The following is an 18,637-nucleotide window of genomic DNA, read 5'->3' on the forward strand; positions in this document are numbered from 1 at the left end:
ATCCTGCAAAAAGAAATTATTCTTTTTCAAACTAGCATCTTTAAAAGAATTCTTTACAATCTTTCTGCATTTCTTGAAATTTATTAGCCTCGGAATATTCATCACTATAACTGCATAATTTATTAGTATCCGACATTAAATAAACACCGTACGCTGTTTCACTTTCTTCTGATTGAGAAAATGAATCTTCTGACCTTGCTGAACTTTTATTCATTTCTTCCCCCACGTCTACTGACGGGTCGCATTCTGAAACTAAAGCGTTTTCGATTTTGGCTGAATCATCATTTTGATAAATCAGAGTTATAAGCGTCCTGTGTAATTAAGCAAGGGATGTTTAATTTACCTGTTAAAGCAAACAAAATATTTGAACTATAAAATAGACAATCGTCAGGGTTTTTATAATAAACTGGAAATATTGCTAATTTCGCCTAGACTTGTTCTTTAAATGCGGATTGTAAAATTATTTTTCCCTTAGCTTCTATTTCTAAAGACGGAATGATATTCAAAATAGAGATTTCAGCCCCGCTATCGATGATTGCGTCTGTTTGACGACTTACAATAGAAATGAAGACTTTTTGTAACGGGTACTAATTAATTTCATTTTCAGAACTCTACAAATGTTTCAAATTTACATTTGTAACCACCGCAGTATTATCACTGGATTTATTTATAGACGTTTGTGTGTTACTTTGTGTTTTGTTTTTAATACCATTACCGGCTTAGATTGTTCATAGTATTTATTTCTTCTATTTGGGAAACGTTTAGTCATATGTGAGTTACTGGAACAAATATGACATTCGCGTGTGTGGGGAAAATATTTGTTTTCTCTAGTAAATTGGGGATTTTCTCAAAGGTGGTGGTACATGCTTTTCATTCGAATTGCTATTGTTGTTATAAGCCCTTAATTCGGTTCTCTTTTCAGTTATAATTTTTCCTTGAGATGTAAAATATGGGTCTTTTGCTAACACAAGTGGTTTAAACCATTTTTCGGCCTGCCTAACGTTAATATGTGAGGTTGTATCTCGATCTAGTGTCTGACACTATCAATTGCTTTAAAGTTTCAAAATCCTCACAAATTTAAATAGCAATTGAAACTCGTAGTTAAGCGCGAAGCAAATTGTATATGTGTTTTCTACTGATGCCCTTATAAAATTCTCTAATACTGTCTGCGCGGTGAGTTCTCTCAAAACAATTGATTTAATCACCTCATAATTGTTTAGATCTGTTATATAAGTTAAAATACTTAATATCTCTGCTTTATATTTCTCGGATATATTTTTTGTATTAAAGGCTCTTTCCAAGGAAGCAAAAAAAGCCCTTCCGACTTACTCGGCACTCGAATTGTTAATGTTCTAACGCTTTTTATTAAATTTGCTAAATTATTGCAATCCGTTTCACTGGTCACTGTAGTCTTAGACATGTCAACTAGGTTACCTCTAATATTCGCAATTTCTAACTGCTTTTCTAATTGAGCTTATTTTAACTTTTCTAACTCTATTTCCTGTTCTGATTCTCGTTTTGCTTTTTCTAACCTTTTCCTTTTTTCTTCCAAAACATTCTCAATTTGATCACGCAAAAACTCAACATCAGTTTTAAATTCATCTCTAGATTCAATTAAGAGCTTTAAATCCACTATTTTAGCATTTTCTGGAATTATTAAACCCAATTCTTCTGCAATCGTAATTAACTCATCCTTTTTAAAGTTCAACTTAAGTGCCATTTTTATATTTAGCTATTGAAAGAACTACACTTCAAAATCAGTAACTCTATCAACTACTCGCCACACTTTCATCGAAAGCAATTCTCTTAGCTAAACACTAATTAACAAAGTAAACTAATTCCACTAAAGCAATACACATAATAAAGCAAAAGCATCTAAGTTCACAAATTACAATTAATCGAAGATTCCACTTACCCCTATAACTTAAATCATACTCAATTAAGTTATTATTCATAAGGGGAACGAAATTGCTCTTTCGCTGTATCGGGATTATTGTCCAACGAAACTATAACTCGAAACACAGAATTAACTATCCATAACTTTGCATAAATCATCTCTAGGTCTACTGACCATGTTTTGGGCCTCGATACCTCTATATTTTAAATACTTCACAAATTTTTTCACCACAAATGGATTGTTTGTTTTTTTTCAGAAATCACAATTACTCTCCGCTTTAAGAAAATCACCTAAAATCAATACTTCTCATAATTCAACTCTTAAAATGTTTTTCATATGATAAATCTCATACCTTAATTTATGCTCTAATTCTCGTATGAGAGCTTGCTGTGATATCTCACTATCTAAACAATAATTAGATTCATACCAAAAGAACGTCTTTACTTTTCAGACGCTTCGTACGGACTCCTCTATCTTTATTTACAACATCTACCTTGATGACAGCGCCATCACAACATGGAGGCATGACACTGACCCTTAGTGTTTGTTTAGCTAACGTTTCAAATAGTTTATCTGACACAATATGTTACTTTAATGTTTCAAAATCATTAACTCAATTTTAAGTAGTAAACGAAACCAGTTTTAAGTAGTATGCTGAGGGGGTCGAATGGACTGTAATACTAATAATTAAGAACAAACGATAACTATTTAAAAATTTATTAATGAAACGATGAATAACGCCATTTGAAGACGTCCGACTATATCAGAACAAAAAAACAACTAGAGCTCTTCTTTTCGCCAAATTAAAAAGATAAACGAAGCCAAAGCCGAGAGAGGAGCCAACATATTAAATAAAACTTGTAGTTAAATGCGATGCAACTTATACTAGCGTTTTTTTTTTAATTACGCATAATTATTTTTTTTTTAAATTCCGTAATACTATTTGCGTTCTTCGTTCGAATTCTAAGATAATTGATTTACTTTCCTCAAAATTCTTTAAATCCTTCTCGACAATAACAATTAAAATATTAGACGTCCTTTACCCTATTAAATTAAATAATATTTCTGCTTTGAACTATACTGATACCTTTTAGCTCAAAATGCTCGCTCTTAAGTAAAAAAAGAAACCCCATTCTACCGATTTACTATGCAATTTTATCATGGAATGGTTCGTGAATTTGTGGGGCCCTGGGCTGAAACTACTTAGGGGCTCTAATAGCCATTTTGTCAAAAAACTGTTTTCTATAGTGATGTAGATAAGTATATAGAAAAAAATAGGACAATAAAATAATTTTATATATTTTTTATTTATTTATTTTTATTTGTGTATACAAGCAGCAACTGTACAACATTATTGCAAAAGAAATTGATAGGTTATGTGTAGTTATGTTATATAAATTCTAAAGCAACCTTTCTGCATTTTTGTGTTGCAAATTCCTTTATTTGCTCATCACATTGTAAGTCCTTTGTTAAATCACAATTTATGGAAAGAACTGATAAATGATTTAGTCGATGGATCGACATTGTTGACCTATATTTGTTTTCTATATATGACATCCTGGAGAAAGAGCGCTCAGCTTCACAGCTGGTGATTGGGAAAGTTAAAAAAATCTTTAAGATAGTATAGCAATTTGGGAAAGCATCAACAAGTTTCTTTTCATAAATTAGCATAAAAATTTCACTGCAAGAGGTGCAAGACTCTGGCTTAGACTGAAGTAACTAAGATTTTAACTGAATGCACTCATTCACTAAATGCTCGTCTACGTCATCTGGAAAATAATCAACAATATTACGTACACTTTCCAGATCTATGTTTTCCATATTTTTGTCTTGCAAATCCATTGAAAATTTGAATTTCTAGCTATACATCTCATAGACTTGGCTCCTTTTATTTAAATCCATAATCAGCTATCCAACGCAACGTTTAGCGTGTCTCTTTTAAATTTTTCTGCTCCGTATACTGAGAATTTATCTGTAGACTTATCTGAAAATTTTGGAGTAATGCGTCTCTTGTTTATGTCATTGTAGTCTATTCCCACACTAGTACTTAATTTTTTAGCTTTCTTTTCTTATTCCTTTAGCTTCTGATCTACTTGGTGCCTTATGTTGTTCAACAAGTCTTTTAATGACACAATTAACTTGTTGCCTTCACAAATATCTAAACCAGGGCTCTGTATTTTTTTATTAACTAAATTAAATCTTCCCAAAATTTCTTCCCAAGAAATAATCCAAATTGCAGTATTGAGTTTCTCCATTTTATTGAGTAAATTTCGTGCCTCTTTCCGGAAATCAACTTTCTCATCATTTTCTCTGAAACTTTCAAAAATTTTCATAATGTCATCATAATTATTTTTCAAAGCTTTAACAGCATCATAGTGACAAGACCATCTGAGCTGGCTTAAACTTTTTAACGTAAATTTGAGTTTTGTTTCACGATTTAACAGTTCCCACCTATGGGTCGAAGTAGAAAAGAAAACGTATATTTTTTGCAATACTCCAAAAAAGTTCACAATTTCGGTTGCAACCTTAACAGATTCTTCACCAACTAGTTTAAAGGAATGCGCAGCACATGGCACATAATCCGCGGATTTATTTTGTTGTTTTAGTAGTGCTTGTACACCATTGTAGTGACCCGCCATATTAGCAACGTTGTCATGAGATTGTCCCCTACAATTATCCAGTACTAGTACATTTGTTTCTAAAAAGTCTTGTAGAATATTAAATAAATGTAAGCCAGTATGACTACTAATTTTAATGAAGGATACACATCTTTCATAAATTTCCCCCCGAAAACAGTATCAGAATACGATTTGATCATTGTGAGATAGATCTGGAATAGAATCCGTCACAATTGAATAATACTTTGCGTCGTCGTTATTTATTTGAGTTATAATTTGTTTAATTATCTGTCAGCCCGTAATCTCAATTATTTCCTCATATACTGTTTTTGATAAGTACGATATTACGATCTTTGTTGCAACTCTCGTTGTTCAATGTGTTCACGAATGAATGGATCGAACTCTGCCAATAGCTCTAGAGCACCTATAAAATTACCACTATGTGGAGAACCAAATACTTCCTCGAAACCTCTAAATGCTAAGCCCCTTATACCTAAATATTTGACCACTGCAATAACCCGTTTTAGGACATTGTGACTTAATATTCTGTTTCCTTTCTTAATTTCTTCTGAAGCTGCTTGTCTAAAACAGATCTATTTTCTTTTCGTGTCAACCACACTAACATTGATTTCTTATGTTCATTAGAATTTTCATGATTTTCTAAACAAGTTCCTATGTGTTTCCAATCAGAAAATCCGGTTGTGTATTGAGAAGTGATTTTAGAAAAAAGTTTGCAAGTCAAACAAAAAACAGTACCAGCCCTGGTTGAATAACATAACCAAGATATTTCCAGTGATTGACCATTTTTCATATTCTTAATGAAATACCTATTTGAAAATATTCTGTTTTGTTCTTTGTGTTTTTTTATTGAAGCTGAATATATATTTTTCGGATCTTTATTTTGAAAATCAGTCATTTCATGTGAGAGGATGGTCTGTTCTTCAAATAGACTTCGGATAAGACCTCTTCCTTTTCACTTGTTAATAAATTTGTAGCTATTTCATTCTCGATTTTATGTTCTAATTTGAAAAAAGTTTCAATTTTTGCACATTTCTTTCTTTCTTTTTCTCGATCTAGCTGTAATTTCCGTTTCTCAGCTCCACTTTTATATTTTCTTCCAATATATTGTAAAATAAGACTTTGATATTTTTTCTGAAAATAAACAATCAGCTTGATAATTTTCTGGTAATAAACAGGGAACGAAATAATCGATGTAATATTGTTCTTCGCTTCACATTTTAATATTTTGTAATGAGTTCAGCAATTCACAAATTATCATTAAAAATCGATTAAAAAGTTCATTTAGTATTGAAAAAATACATTAAAAACAAAAAAATACATGATTTATAATTCTTTTTACTTACCAACTAAGAGCAGGAAATCTTTTTTTATACTGATTATGTACTTTCAATTATAAGTAAAATGAGAGAAAGGTACGGTCTTTACAACTTTTAAGTTATCATTTATTAGTAAACTAAACAAGTTTGTCACTTTGACGACGAGAACAGAAGTGCGGAGAAAAAACAAAATTAAGGCGGGCGTTAAGCGGCGTGGCGGGAAGTGCCCCGTACTAGATGCGAAAAAATACACTGATCAAAAACAAGCAACGGAGAATTCCCCGTTCCGTTCGATAGACGCGCACATGTATGGGGTGATTGATCTCAGGATTGCCAACTTATAATAGTTTTTTTTTAACATTAGATATTTTTTTGAATTCAAAATATCACCTATTGTTTTCAGTGGGGACTGGGGCCCTTTGTAACCACGGGGCCCTGGGCTGCAGCCCAAAATGCCCTTAAGTAGATCCGCCCCTGAATTTTATTGTTAATTAATCTAACGCTTCTTATTAAACTGTCAATCGTGATCTGTTGCGCCAACTATAAATGCCAAGGCGCCAAATGGTTATATTAAATTTGCGTGCTGGCTGCAAATAGGTCCCCTTATGTGATTTTTTTGGGATTATTCTGAATGATTCTTACGCGAAATAATGAATCAGAATGAACTGATAACGATACGGAAAGCTTCCCGTCAATTCGTCATTTTCGGCTTCGTGATCAAAAGAAGTCTCGGTATTATTTTCCCTATTATTCACTTTTAAATTAGCTAATACTAATTGTGCTTCAGTTTGACTATACTGATCAGGTTTTTGAGCTTTCCTCTCAGCCAAAATACTATATCTTTCACGAATTAATTATCTTTTTTAGACATCTCACTCTTCTTAATCAAAAGCTTTAACTCTATATTTCCGTTTCTAATGAATCGATCTCCCCACCTACAACTATTAATTCCTCTTTTTTTTTTCTTTGATTTCGCTATTCCCGACAATTTCAAAAACGAAAATACACCGCTTATTTTATCTAACAATATATTAACACATACACAATTAGACTGACTAAAACCAAAAGCAACCTCTACTCAAGAAATTAATACTTAAAGTAATTAGTACTCAAAGTTTCAATGCTAAAAAGGGCTTTGTGTTAGGACCAAAAGGAAAACTCGCATTATTATTAATTCTTTATAGCACAAATTAGTTACACTCCAAGAGATTGCATAGTTCTCGAGCTAGTTTAAGGACCAATCTTTTAGCCCATCGATAGCTTTACTCGTTTACTCATGCAATTAATTGTTCACAACGCCAACTACAATCACCAAAGCGCCGAATAGATTTTAAACTTGTAAGTTTTATTTAAAAAACAATTTAAAGTTTGCCCTGAGGTGGCTACGAGTTATAACCTTTCAAGGTAATCCTCCTCTGTGTTTTTTTTTTTTACAGTTTCTCGCAGAACCGCTGCCTAGAAGTTGCCATGAGATTATTCTGCCGCAGATCCACTATACGGAAATCTTAAAACTGCGAAAACATTAAAACTGGAAAAATACCAAAAACTGGGCCTCGATAGCTCAGAAAATAGAGCGTTCGCCTCATAATTAGGTGACCTAGGTTCGAATCACAAGCGGTGGCTAGTTGATACTAATTCTGCTCCCGGCTCACACCGACCACAGTGCTGACTTAAAATATCCTCAGTGACTGATGGATCATGAGTTAGAATCTCCTTACCATCTCGCTAACCGTGGGAGATTTCCGTGGTTTACCTCTCCATATAACGCAACAGCATGTTAGTTCTATCAAAAAATCTCCATGAAGGAAGTTTGTCCTCATGTTTAAAATAAGAGTCCCTTTGTTTTCTTTGTTGGATTTAAAATTACAAATCTACCGAGTTGAACACTGAACTCAGAATTGGGTCTGCTGTTCAAGGTTGGGTCTGCTGTATTAAGAGGACTCTATAAACGTAGGAAACAGAGTTTCTGTTTATCATACAGCAGTATACACTGCGGCCAGTTGAAAGTATAATGACGAACTTCCTCACTACACTCTAGTTATAAAAACTAGATGACATTGGCGCAGAACAAAGCGAAACATTGGAATATCTGTACCCATTATATGAGTTTGCAACTGAAAATACTTGACTTAAAATTAAATTTTAAAAAAATACGAAGTGCGCAAAACTTTTCTGAAAATATTTGTTTCTTTTAAAATGTACGCGTGAGTAAATTTTGAATGATTTATTAAATTACCAACAAAATTGAATATAAGGAGCAATGAATTAAAGAAACAGAATTTTTTTTAAAAATTTAAAAAGAATAAAATTAAATTCATTAAAACTAATTTTATTTTCTTAATAATAAGAAAGAAATGAAAAAGGGAGGGAGAATTAAAAATTTTGTTCTTTGCAAAACATTTCATTTATAAATTCAGTCACAAACAGTTTTGAGAAGAAAGCTCACGCCCCGCAGTGGATTGATCGTAAAAACTCGGTTGCCAGTAGAACACCGAAGTCAAGCATCACTGGCTGGGGTCAGTAAGCGGGAGGGTAACCACTTTGATCAGCCGCCTGCGTGGGGACCGAAGGTGTACGGTATTGGTCCTCGTTAAACTGTTCGACCGTAAAGTGCTCGACTTCGCTATAAGGTCGTGTTGCTACCAAAGCGGAGGAGCCTTTGCAGAGGATCAAAATTGCGATGGCATGTCTTCGGATCATCCTCAGGGGTATTTCAGAAAATAGAACATCATATGTAATGTTTTTCGTTTAGAAGTTTAAGAACTTTTAACAAGTTTAAACAGAAACTTTAAACGTAATGATACAACTATTGATATGACTTTAGTATGTATCATGTTAATTACAGTTAAAATCTATTACACATATTAAAGTTAATTTAAGATTTTAATGATTATAATTCTCTTGATTACAAATTGATTCCATTACGCTAAGTAACCCAATAAGGGGGGGAGAAGCTAAGATTATTCACCAGGGCGTCATGTCTTTTCGATTCAACCTTCGTACCACATGACAACGCTTCAACTGACTCCTAAATGGATGCAACCCCTACAGTAAGAAGGAACTTCGCCAAACTCACCCTTTGGCTCACTTTATCGATGTTTTTGGCGCACTTACTATTTTGGGACTCCTTGCTCTGCATCATCCCTCCCCCGCCACAGACGAGGGATTACCGAGAAATTCATTGACGCACCTGGTGAGGAACCTAGTTCTCTAAAAGTGAAAAATTTTAATTAGTGTCCAAGGTAAAGTCCATGAGTTCAAGAAGTTACAATCCTTGAAAACATCTTCTGGCACTGGAAACAATGTCGAGTTGGATCTCGCAGGCTAATGTCCAAGCTTTTGCTTCGTCTCTCGTAGTCAGATGTAGGCTGCTGAATACTTTCGGAGGAAGTGGTGAAGCATGTATACTGTGTGGAACAGGTATTTGAGATGCAGCTGTTTTTGGCAGCGAAGGTGATGGTGGTGGAATCTTTCCAAATAATGAAACTGTAGGAGCATGGAAAATCCGGATAAAGGATAGGTGGAGGGACCATGTGAGTGGGAATAGGCATTGTAGCACCAACAGTACGTGGAGCCTCAGAAAACAGTTCATGAGGAAGATCAGCAAACACTCGATGAGAAAATCAGCAAACAGTCGGTGAGGACATTCGGGAAACAGTTTATGAGGACAATCAACAACAGTTAATGAAGACTATTAGCAAACAGTTCATGAAGAGGATCAACAAACATTCGATGTGGACGGTCAACAAACCTCCTGTTGCAGTAGCTTTGAAGTCAAGACTTCACCTCAATTGTGCTAGCAGGCAGTCCTAATTGTCGCTCTATTTCTTTTCCGACATCACTAATCTCTAAATACAAATTTAAGTAACACCAATAGCTTTGTTTGTAAAAAATATCAGTTAGTTCAATTTGACCAATAAATGGCCAGGGACCAAAGACCCCCGGTGAGCATTCTAGTTTTCCCCCATAATTTAAATAATTATATATAACTTTATTATTTGAACTAATTTGAAATGAATTCAAACACTTGATCAGGGTGTTAGAACCAATTTACAAATTAACCTTAAGTCAGAAATAAATTGTTTCATTACAACTTTTCCAGGTGATCAGACTGAAAAAATTAAAATAAACTTAACCTATCTCTTAAAAAAAAAATTTTTTTCATGTTAGTAATAAATTTATTTTAATGGACTAAAAATAAGAGTATTTTACAAGCATTTATGAACATTAAAATATTTTATTTAGAATTTATTTATCTTTTGTATTTAATTGTTACTGTGACGTAAATTATATTTACTAACCGGTTCATTTGTCTCTTTGAAATTTGCCTGCAGGTCTGCAATGTTTTCAGGAGTAAGATGCAAATAATTGTATCTTCGAATATACGGTGTCAATCTGTTTACGTGACAGTTAAAAACTTTTCGATTATTTTCGACACTTCTGACTCGATAATTCACTTTAGAAAAACGCTCTATTATGCGATATGGCCCTTCAAATTTTGGTAGTAATTTATTCGACAAACCTGACTTTTTTTTAAATTTGTAGTTTTTGCAAAACAGAGGGAACCTATTGGATAATTAAATTTTTCAATGTTTTTCCCGACTTCACTTCTCCCAATATTTTTCTCTTCTTGAGTTTTTAAATTTTCTAAAACTTTTGAAAAAATTTCGTCTAGGGACCGAATTAATTTAGTTAAATATTCTGATTGGGATTGAAATTTTTCACCCTCACCTAAACTGAAGGGCAATCTCATGTCTCTAAGGTGTTCTATAAGAAATGGAGAAGCTTGTGTGATTTCGTTAATTGCCAACATAGTTTGTAAAATTTGCTTGTCCCATTCGCTATCTTCATTGCAAATTGTTGCCAAAATATTTGCAATTGATTGGTTTGGTTTTTCTATTCTACCGTTAGCCCAAGGTGCATACTTTGAAGTATGAATTTTTTCAATACCTTGGATCTTACAAAACTCTGTAAATTCATTTCCTGAAAAATATTTGGCGTTGTCAGTTACTATAATTTTAGGACAACCCCTGTGAACTATATAATTATCAAAAAATGCTCTTGAAATGGTTTCGGATTTTATGTCTGGTAAAGCTGCTAAATCTATGTATTTAGAAAATGCATCAATCATTGAGAAAACATATTTGTTCCCCCATGTGGTAACTTTCAATGGTCCAAAAATATCAGCGTGGCAACGCTCTGAGGGATATGTATAGTTCGTTCACCAGAAGTTGAGACTTGGCTCCACCTCCTGGGACGCAGAGTTCGTTTCAGCGCGGGAGTTAGAAGAGAAACATCTCCGTTGTTGAAATTGAGACAACCCTTAATTTGCGCCAAACACAAAAAGTGAATTCTTTTTCAGTCACTTACTTTGCTTTATCATCTGCTATTATGCCTTTTGTTACACTAGCTAATTAAATATAGTTTAAATTTAAAAACTGTTGTTCTCCCAGCGAAATGGCTTATAAAGGACAAACTATTCACTCAAAAGAAAGAAATATCATAAAAAAGGGTGCAAAATATAATCAAATTTATGAAATATTTATTGTTAAAAAAATGCACATAAAGTTTGCGAAATAAATATTTTTGCCAAACGATCGCCAAATAGCAACATTGTTCAAGTTTGCTCACAACCTTCTCCCAAAAATAGCGAAATAGTATCGTCGCATACCACGTGATGAAGGAGGAGCCAAGTGCCAACTCCTGGTGAACGAGCTATACTTTGTTCGACCATCTGCGTCGGGGCTGATTGCATTTTAAAAACACTACGTCTGGATAAACAAGGAATACAGGAATTTACAAAATTTTTCGTATCTTTATACATTTTATCCCCCCCAAAAAAATATCAGTTAATCTATTGTAGGTTTTAAAAAAATCTGAGATGACCTCCTATCTCTGAATGGACTGATTCTAATACTTTAGGTTTTAAAGAAGTGGGGCGGGTTTAACTACTTTTCTTGGAGATTTACTGTTTCGTTTGGAGAAATGAATTAACGCTCCATTTTCATCTAACAAATAATTTGGATATTCAGAATTGTTATTTTCTTTTTGTTTATCAATAATTTTCTTCAATTTAGGATCTTGACTTCGTAAATTAACTAGTTCTGATTTTTCTGGAAAAATAATTGTCAAGTTATTAACATATCGTGATAAATGGTCAATGACCACATTGAGTTTGCCTTTGATATAAATTATTTTGTAATTAAATTCCTCCAGAGCTAGTTTCCACCTCAAAACTATAGACAAGGGATTCTTATTGGATAAAAAAAACCTCGAGAGGTTTGTGATCAGAGTAAACATTAAATTTTCTACCTATTAAGAATGTTCTAAAAAATATTAATGATGAATAGATTGCGAAAAATTCTAATACCGTAGCACTATATTTAGCTTGAGATTGCATTTAATTTCTTTGAGTAAAAATAAAGAGATTTAACCTCCCCATTTGGATATTTTTGTTTGAGAACTGCACCGATCCCTTAAGAACTGGCATCTGTTGTTAATTGTAATTCGGCTTCCGGGTCAGGTAGGGCTAAAACAGGTGGGTTCAAAATTGCATTTTTTACATCGTCGAAAGCGTTTTGTGTTTCATCATTCCAAACAAAGAGTACATCTTTACAGAGTAAGTTAGTGAGAGGTAAAGCACGTTTTGAAAAATTCCTTATATATCGACGATAAAGTCCAGCTAACCCCAAGAACGATTTAATCTGATTTTGATCTTTAGGAACTTGAAATTCACTTATTTTAACTGTTTTATCGCGGTCTATCGACAACCCTTGAGGTGTTAAGACAAACCCTAAAAATTTACACGTTTTTGTGAGAAATTGACATTTACGCAAATGAAAAGGTATTTTGTAGGAAGGACATTTAATTGGACTGTTATGAAGTGATTGAATTTCGTGAGAATCAGTAATAGCTTCCGATAATTCTATTGTTGATCTAGCAAACGCATTTTCATGCTTTAACAAGATTTGTGCAACTCTGTGTTTTGTTTCGGAATCCAAATGTTTTAATTTAAAATCATGTTCGTTAATTGGTGGGGGTAATTCTCCGGATACGGGTAATTCTTCTGGCAAATCATCAAAATTATTAATTGAACCTATAATTGTATGCTTGTTTAACATAATAGCTTTATCTGTTTTATTATTTAAAACGACACGAGTTTTATTATCAATTACATCTAATAAATCATTGGTATCTTTAAAACAAACACCTTTTCTTCTTAATTTTTTGCTTTTATCGACTGTTATTTTAGAACAATTTTCATGCAGTATTGTTAAGTCAACGTAAACAACTGACGAAATTCCAGGTGGAATTAACAATTTTTGATTTAATCTTAATTTTATATGTTTACTGTTTTCATGAGTTATATTTGAAACATAATTTAATGGAATTCTTTCTTCCATGATTTTAATGCTGTTATCTTTAATATTAATGCTTGCATCTCTGGTTTTTAAAAAATCTATCCCTAAAATTACCTCATAATATTTTGAAAAATCTTCATCTGTAACGTAAAAATTTTGTGCAACCTATGTATTTCCTATTTCAAGGATAAGTTTAAAGTGTCCTTTTATTTCTACCTTGCTACCATTTACTGCTTTTATTTTTATATCGGATTTTAATTCTGAAACTTGACCATTTTTATTTATTTTATCGAAAATTATTGGACTCAATAATGAAATTGTTGCTCCGCTATCTATTAAACAATTAAATTTACATTGATTTGATACTACGCTAATAACGGGTAATTTATATTGGTCTGAATCATAAGAATTTCCGGGAGATACAGCAGACCCTGATTTTAATACCCCCCTCTGGAATTTAATTCGCGATAATTTTGAGTATTAACATTTCTCCTTTTATCAGCATTATTTACAAAATTTCTTGTGTTAGCATAATTTGTTCTCCTAAATCCAACCCTTTTTCGCGATTTTGATCTGTTTCGCCTTTGATCTCTCTCTTTTTTATAACACTTTGCCTGAATGTGACCCTGAATCCCGCAGTAATAGCACCTAACCGATGCCGGGGGGGGGGGTATCTTCTGCAATATGATTGTTTAACTCGGCCTCATTTGTTTTCCCCTGATTTTTCAATGTACCTATCTCGACGGATAATTTAGAAATTTGAGCCGTCAACTCGCCTATTAACTTTTCCTGAAATTTGTTAGTGATCGATACCTCCCTGTTTCTGGATGCATTCTCAAAAATTTTAAAATTATCTTCTTCCCGAATCGCACACTGAACGGCGTCTTCAAATGTTTGAGGGTTGTTTCCTAAAACCTGCCTCTGCAATTCTGGCTTAATGCCAGCACAAAATCTTGCCAATAATATGCCATTATTTGCTTCTCTAACGGCCGGATTCGCGCCATTTACCTGAGTGGACAGAATATTCTCGCCCAATCGACGAAGGCGATTGCTAAAATCGAAAATGCTTTCCGAATCGTACTGAGTGCAAATCGCGAGTTCCTGCAAATATGTTGTTAATGGAACTTTTTTCCCAAAATGTGACTTAAGTAGAATAACATTATATTCATTAACTGTTGAATGACTTTCAATAAACTTCTCCGGCTCCTCACATACTTTAAGTTTTAATACCGTCAGTTTGTCGTTATCATTCCAATTATTGATGCGTCCTACTTCATCTATTTTTTAATAAAACTATGAATTGAATCTTCCTTTCCTTTAAATTTTGGGATTAACTCTATTAAATGCATTGAAATGTTTCGTAATCCTTGTTCCGCATCCACGTCGTACTGCTCCTGTTGCCGTCTACCTGCTCTATTTCTGTTCATGATTATACAAAATTAAAAAAATTATATTTAATAAATATTTCCCTAACGTTTACAAAATACATAAAATAATTCTATTATACATAATTTGACCAGCAAGCATTTGAAACAAGAAAATGAAATCGCGCACATAAAATTTTCTGCACGTGCTTAATTCAATATAAGTTTTTTAAATAAATTAATTTAAAAAAATTTTAAAATGTCTCTAAAACAATTAATAAATAAATGAATTTTAAAAAACATTTCGTGCATGAAACTTAAAATTTAAGCTGGATGAATTAAGATTAGAAAAATAATGCGTTATGCCCTAACCAGCGTGGTAAGGTGTCTCGGCACCATTGATACAACTATTGGGTTCTAGGAAAAAAAGGTACTGAAAAAAAGGTACGGAAAAAAAGGTCCCCGTAAAAAAGGTACCTGTGTAGGGAAAATTCTGTAGGGGAAAATATTTGAAATGAGAAGATTAGATTGAAGCGCTTTTTGCTGTTCCGTGCACGTTTTTTTTTTTTTTTTTTTTCGTGTCGCGCGTTTTCAACTAATTAAAAAGGACCAATACTTTCACCTCCAATCACGAATAAACATCCAACACATAAATCCTCCCAACTTCCCCGATTGGCTACTTTAAGCCTCACATTAGCAACATCTTCACAAAATATAATTTAAAATAGAAAATAACACATTTTACACTTAAAAAAATTACAAAAAAAAAAAGTAAAACATTATTGAAAAATTTAAATAGTATCTTCCCGCTTTAAAAAATAATCAAAGAAGAATAAATAAATGAAATAAAATTTAAAAAAAAAAAAGCGTAATACAACCAGCCCCTTACCCTTCTCCTTACCTCAATGATCTAATCTGAATTATTACAGATAAAAAGAATATTCATTGAAACAGCGAGAAGCATTCATGCTGCCCAGAAAGCGAGAGGGGAAATATCCCTACAGATTTTCCCTATGGAGGTACCTTTTTTACCGGGACCTTTTTTTCCAGGGACCCTTTTTTCCGTACCTTTTTTTCCAGGGATCTTTTTTACCGGGACCTTTTTTTCCGGGACCTTTTTTTCCGTCTACCCAACTATTGATATGACTTTAGTATGAATAATGTTAATTAGAGTTAAAATCTATTACACAAAGTTAATTTAAGATTTTAATGATTAAAATTCTCTTGATTACAAATTGATTCCATTACACTTAGTAACACAATAAGGGGGGAGAAGCTAAGATTACTCACCAGGGCTTCACGTCTTTTCGATTCAACCTTCGTACCACAAGGCAACGCTTCAACTGACTCCTAAATGGATGCAACCCCTACAGTAAGAGGGAACTTCGCCGCACTCACCCTTTGGCTCACTTTATCGATGTTTTGGCGCACTGACTATTTTGGGACTCCTTGCTCTGCATCAGTAACTTTAAACGGAAAATAAAATCCTAAACTTCAAAAATAAAAGTTCTTAATGATTGAAAATTCCTCCAATTTCAAAATTAATATATTTTTTTAATGAAATTATTCAAAATATTCACGTTTCTTAATTATATAGCCTTTAATTTGAATATTTATGTGTAATATTTCTCTTATTATGTGCTCAAAGATTATTTTTTTTAATTGACAATTAAGGTTTTTGTTTCTTAGGAATAATGTATAAATATACGAGAATATATTAAAATTAGATATCTCAATTAATAAACTATTGTTATCAAATAATATGTTACTATAAAAGTGTTCTTATATGTTTTCTTTTATTTAACGGCAAAAGTAAAAAACTAAAATTAGAAAACGAGAATGAAACAATGACGACAAACATTGGAAATTTTTTTAACTTTAAAATTTTACTTTTAATACTATACAAAAATGTATGAATACTTTATTTTTGAACAGCAGTGAAAAGTTCAATACATCAGTTATTATCACAAAAAGTATCGAACATTCAACTCATTAATTACAGAAAGTATAAACAGCGAAGTTTTCATATTCTTTAGTTGTGATTTTCGAGATATGTGTGCGGCGTGACGTCATGAGGTGGGGAATCGTAGCTTCAGCTTTGAGTAAGGAATGAACCAGCCCTCTTTAGCCCTGTAATTTTATGCTATACTATGCTAATTAGTTAGAGTAGAATATATTTTAAATTTCGATATCGTAAACAAAAACGTGCTTTCTCTGAATAAACATACTTTTTTTTCGACGAATTTGGATTCTTGACATGAGAGATAGCCACAATCTGGAAAATATGGTAGCAGCTGTTTCATTAGGCAAGCAACCAAAATTTTGTGCTTTTACTTTTTGCGCATTCGGAACATCTCGAGAACTTTTTAAGCGAATCAAAAACTTTGTGCACGCAGTTATAAAATTCATTTATTCAAAGGAAATTCTATGCTTGCCTCACAAATTGGAAGCGAATAAATTCAAATATCGAAACTTGCGAGTCGAAACTGGAATGTGCTTTTAATAAACATCTTTCTCACTCTTTCCTCTTGCAATCAAACGGGTTTTAAATCGTTTTTCTGAATGGTGGTTTTTTTTAGATTTCGATAGCGTTTTTTTTTACTCCGTATTAGATATTAATTTAAGGACTAGGTTGTAATTGACGCTTTCGTAGTAAGGGACAGGGATTCACTCTTCATGTCCACTCAGCTTCAGATCGATTGGTACCAGCTTGTCTGGAAGGCTGCCTGTGTGAAATGCTGACCACATTTCAATAATCATGTTGTTGATCACAAAATGGTGGAACTTTAACCTACGTCACACATTGGTCCAAAGAGGACCGAAATGATTTATGCTTGCTTTTACATATTAATTTGTGATTTTTCCTTTTTATTTCTAGTTGAAATCTAAGAGCGCTTAAAAAGCATTCATTTCGAAAAAAACTGTATATGTTATATGAATAACCAGAATCTGTTAGTAAAAATGCACTCACTTTCAGCCAATATCCGTGAATTCGCGTTTTCACTAGTCATTTCACTTTCTTACGACAGAAGTTAAACAAGACAAAACGTTAACATTTTATGTTAATCATGCACTGCGATTTTCATTGAAGTAATGGCACGTAAAATTGATTTCGAGAAGTATAATAAAAAAACTGACGAATATATCAGCAAATCAATCAATGAGTATTCAAATGAATCAGCATACCTATAAATTAACAAATCGATGAAAAAGCAAATGAGCGAATCATTAAATGAATGAATCAGAATTTCAAGGAATTAATGAAAAAACCAATAGCCATGCAAATTAGTGAATGAGCGTATCAAGGAATCAGCAAATCATTAAATTAATAGGTCAAAAGCAAGCCAACTAATCAGCAGAATGAAGGAATCAGAATATCAATGAATTGGGGTTGAGTTGTGTTTCGTCAAGTGATGCATGACCTTCTGAACGGGCTTAATTAGTTTATCTAGTGCTGCCATATACCGTGAGAGATAGCAAATACTAGACTTTTCTGTATAAAGCAGCTCTGTGATGTTGCATCTATGGGAATTTCGTATTCCAATAGTCCATGGTCAGCAATTGAGTAATGTTTGACACTGTAAACTCCTTTAGTGTTGAAGAAATGGGGGAAATATTATGGTGTCAATGCTGGAATATGGATCCCCGTTCAGAAGGTCATGATATTCATATATTAGCTCTCTCGGCTGGAATATGTACCCATCTGCTAAGAGCTAAGTAGCTTCATAAGGTGTTCACCACACACTTATTACTATATTTATTTAATTTTACAACTGTCGTTGAACAGCCGACCCAATTTCTTAGGTTTACGACTGTTAATGTTCAACTCTGTAGCCTTGTAATTTTGCATCCAACCCAGAAGACAAGGGAACTCCTGGGTCAAGTCTGGGGAGAAATATGCCTTCGTGGAGGACTTTCTGATGGAACTAACCCGCATTTGCGTTACATGGAGAAGAAAACCACGAAAACCTTTTACGATTAGCCTGACGGCAAGGGGACTCTAACTCATTATCCGTCTACCACTGAGGATATTTTACGTCAACACTGTGATCGGTGCAAG

The 18,637-nt window shown here is 33.2% G+C and overlaps 1 protein-coding gene and 1 long non-coding RNA gene across 7 annotated transcripts in view; one reads left to right on the top strand and one right to left on the bottom strand.

Annotated features, from left to right (window-relative positions):
* The window catches only part of LOC122269199 (uncharacterized), a 206,745-nt gene extending 190,700 nt beyond the window's left edge, over positions 1-16,045 (bottom strand). The window contains exons 1-2 of one of the 5 annotated variants that reach the window (XR_015430708.1): positions 15,868-15,972; positions 8,651-9,698 (exon numbers count right to left, since the gene is read on the bottom strand). This is a non-coding gene — a long non-coding RNA (uncharacterized LOC122269199). Of the gene's footprint in view, positions 1-8,650; positions 9,699-15,867 lie in introns of those variants that run through there. The other 4 variants (XR_015430709.1, XR_015430711.1, XR_011638375.2 and 1 more) reach the window with 4 other exon arrangements.
* The window catches only part of LOC107453372 (uncharacterized), a 404,700-nt gene that overhangs the window by 178,670 nt on the left and 207,393 nt on the right, over positions 1-18,637 (top strand). The gene's annotated exons all lie outside the window — the stretch shown is intronic.

The sequence above is a fragment of the Parasteatoda tepidariorum genome, chromosome 12, assembly GCF_982258835.1.
Source record: "Parasteatoda tepidariorum strain Cologne lab strain chromosome 12, Ptep-v5.0, whole genome shotgun sequence".
Classification (NCBI taxonomy): Eukaryota; Metazoa; Arthropoda; class Arachnida; order Araneae; family Theridiidae; genus Parasteatoda; species Parasteatoda tepidariorum.